Source organism: Paramormyrops kingsleyae, chromosome 16, assembly GCF_048594095.1.
Source record: "Paramormyrops kingsleyae isolate MSU_618 chromosome 16, PKINGS_0.4, whole genome shotgun sequence".
Taxonomy (NCBI): Eukaryota; Metazoa; Chordata; class Actinopteri; order Osteoglossiformes; family Mormyridae; genus Paramormyrops; species Paramormyrops kingsleyae.
Window position 1 is genome coordinate 5885610 of NC_132812.1, and position 3953 is coordinate 5889562.

General features: G+C 41.2%; 1 pseudogene; it reads right to left on the reverse strand.

Annotated features, from left to right (window-relative positions):
* Window positions 1–455: 455 nt before the first annotated feature.
* LOC111844114 (serine/threonine-protein kinase pim-1-like) lies at window positions 456–2573 on the reverse strand (annotated as a pseudogene).
* Between the last annotated feature and the right edge of the window lie 1380 nt (window positions 2574–3953).

Sequence of the window (3953 nt, forward strand, 5' to 3'; positions counted from 1 at the left end):
TAACCTAGTCTTCAGTGCACCCACATGCAGCTCAACCGCAAAATGCGGTCTACCCGCGTCCGATACACCAAACACAACAAACTAAAATAAAAACAGAACTATATGCTACAACTACCTACAGCAGGGACTGACAAAGCTCCAGTAGTCACTAAACTAAAACTCTAACACCAGCTTTATTACTATAACTTATGCTGCTAAACTGTTTTTCACTGTTTTTGTAATAGTGACAATAAAGATCTATCTTATCAAATCTTAATTTATCTAATCGTATCTTATCTAATCTTAATTTATCTAATCTTATTTTATGTAATCATATTTTATCTAATCTTAGCTTATCTAATCTTATTTTATCTAATCTTATTTTACCTAATCTTATCATAATCTTAATAGTAAGAGAGAAATTACAGGCTCAATAACAGGTTTTGGACCAATAATAATTTTTCATCTTAATTTGTTTCATCTTATGATGTCACTTCCGCTGCAGCCAAGGATGGCGCTGAATCTGCTCCAAAGTCCGCCGATTCGCAACCTTGCGCCTCAGGCACCGGCGGATCAGACTGCAGCAGCCTGTCGGAGAATAATTTGGCACATAGTTAGTCAGAAAAGAACACTTCCTATCAGGAGAGTCAAGTCACGGGATGAAAAATAAGCTGCTCACCAGGAGAGACCCATGGGGGGAATTCCAGGCAGCCTGAGATGATTGCCCTCTTGTTGGGGAAGGGCAAGTAACCACACACTAATATAAATAGTGTGACCCCCACAGACCAGACTGTGGCGGGGCCAGCTAGGTATTGCCCCTTCAAGAACCACTCTGGGGCAGCAAAGTCCTTTGTCCCTAAAACAAAGCAAAATCATTCATAAATTCACGAAATCTTTCATAAACCTAGATATTTTTACTGAAACGATTTAGGTTAGGACTCAAGAACACAAATGCAACTCCCCTGCAAGGAGTTTTATCACAAGTCCAGATTACTTAATCACTGCAGTGTTTCCCCTAGGTTTACAGCTTGGGGGGGGGGGGGGGCAGAAGGGCACTGACAGGATTCATGGCGTTCATGCGTTTCTTTTAATGACAGCAGTCAATATAACAACTGCACTAAACATCAGAACAATTTTTTTTTTATGACAATTATCCACAAAGTGTGCAGCTTTTGTCACTGTAGTATATCCTTCTGGGCTTCTGGAAGAACATTTCTAGAGCTTCTTGATATGGGAAGTCAGAAACATCTGGCCCATTTATTGAGATCTGCATGCAGGCAAGATGCTCTCCATGCTGCCTATTGCGGATGTTTGTCTCGACCTCCACCCTGCGAGCGTCTAAAAAATGCAGAGATTTTTGTCTGCTTCTCAGGTGGCTGATGCAACATATTTTCCGACGCGCACTCTCTGTCCGCTGGTGGGAGTGTGCTCACCTGTGTGTGTGCACAAGTTTCTGTGCCGTGCATTGGGGCGGAATTCTGCCATGCGCGATACAGAGAACAGAGGAGAATTATAAACCCGCGACCGTATAGAGACAAAAATGACAAGCTGTTGTGTATATACGATAAATAACATAAGGCTATTTAGTTTGTTTAATAAAAGAACAATGTATAGACCTGTTCTATAGGAAAGGTAACCTTAAATGACTTCTGTTGTGATCTGGCGCTACATAGAAAATTAAATGAAATTAACTTGACCTTCAAGGGGGGGCGGGGCACCCCCTAATATAGTGGTAGGGGAAACACTGCACTGGATTACCCGCTACTTGCTATTGAACCAGGGGTTAGTTTGACAGGATTTTAATTAGCCTCTCACTGACCTGAATATTTTGTGTAGTGGGAATCTGTCCAGATATCACCACAGCCGAAGTCAATGAGTTTCACCTCCAGAGTGTCTGTCCTGATCAAGAGGTTTCAGGTCTCGATGGAAGACGCCTGAGTCCTGGCAGTGACGCAAGGCCTGGAGCACCAGCACCTGCCTGGCAACACCTTCTGACAGGATCCCTCCTTCACTTTGGCAGAAGTCAAAGAGATCCTGGCATGGGTCCGGCCTTTCCAGGACCATAATATAGTCCTGTGGTCCATCAAACCAGTCGATGAGCTGGAGCACGTTAGCACAGGATGACTTCTGGCTAACAAGCTTCATCAGTGCCACCTCCAATGGGATGGGCCCATCAATTCCAGGCTATGAATGGGAGAGCAGGATATACATATTATATTTAGGCAAAAATTCCTCCAAATAAACCCAGCTCCATGACTGAAAACACTTACCAGTTCTAGCTCCTTATAATTCTTCCTGGCATATTTGATGGCCACCTAGAGGGAAAAAAAATCACAAATTTAGTGTAGTGCATATTGAGAAGGCATCGCCTTTTATAGGTGCCTGTAACCGGTGTAATAAAAGGGATCTCTGGAGAGATATTACTTTGCATGTCACGACTACACCGTTTGGTGACTTACTGGGAAGCCATCGGCCTTGCGAATGCCGGCGAAAACTGCTCCAAAACCACCCTTTCCGAGCAGTTCCCCCTCGAGGTACAGGTCCTCCAAATGTTCTACAACATTAAGCAGGTACACTTCAGAAAAAGAGTCCATACAGCATTTTCTACAGGATAACACAGTTGCAGACACTTCACTATTAACTTTAAATAGCATGAATTAATATTTCTTTACCACATGCCTATCACGAACATGGCCTTTTTATTCAGTATTATCATTAGTTTGCCTATTTCATGCTGCAGTCAGAGTAAGTTCGAGTTCAGAATCAAAACAGCTACAGTATTGAATCAATTTGGGTATAAGTTTGCTTTTGAAATGTTCAGCGACTTTTTTTTTTTATCAATCAAAGAATCAATTGTTGCATTAATTTGTTTAATCTATAAGTCCAGGACAGTGTTCACATCTGTTCTTGCAGTAAGCCTTATTAAAGAGAATTACATGGCTTTCTTATGTGTAATTTTCATTCTCTATCAAAAGGCAATTATCTTTTACTAAAAACTAGAGCCTGACCGATTTATCGGCAGGCCGATATTATCGGCCGATATCAGGCATTTTCCAAACTATCGGTATCGGCATTTATAATGGCCGATAAATGAATATTTCAAAAATAAAATAAAAACGGACGAAACACCCTTCAACCATGTCATGAGTGTTGGCGTTGTATAGTTTGTCCACCAGAGGGCACTCTACACCGTCCCTGTTTGCAACACTCGTGTATGACGCGCCACACATCCTGCAACCTGTTGATCCAGCCAGAGTCGGACAGAGAGAAACAGTTATCCGCGAGTGAGATCATCGGTGAAGTGTGTTCATGGTGAGTTGGTCACGAGACATACATTGCTTGAATAACAATTAAAAGAACATCCCCATCAGTTCTCTTAACTCAAATAAGCATGACAAAATTCGTGACTATCATGTCCAGTTTTGCTGCTGTTAAATAAGCCGAGAGTGAAGCAGAATTAGCTAGTAATTATGTTACGTTGTTACAGTAGTTCACTGACTGTCCTTTTAACTTTTGACAATGAGACTGAAGTATTTCTTTAATAGCGTGACAGTTATAGCAGTGAGACGTATCATCTCTCCTTGGCCTGTTATATTGAATATGTATGTTTTACAATTTGCAGTATGACGTTATCCATTGCTAAATTATGGCTCATCATAGACTAGCTAACCACAAAGCTAGCTAATGCCACTATCAGTGGAAGACCGCTAACGTTAACATTAATGAGCTTGGAAACCACAACGAACTTATTCTGCCTAAATAAAGTAATGATTACTGTATTTATAACTAGCATATCTCTAGTTACAGTCGCTGCATTGTAAAATGTAAGTTAGACATTTGCGAGGAGTGAACATTTAGACATAGAGAAAAAGTATCAAACGTAGCTTGTGCATTGTATAAAAATGGACGAGAGAGGGATATAGGGTTCTCGAAGGAACAAACAGGCACGCTTAGGTTCACTCAAATACACTTTA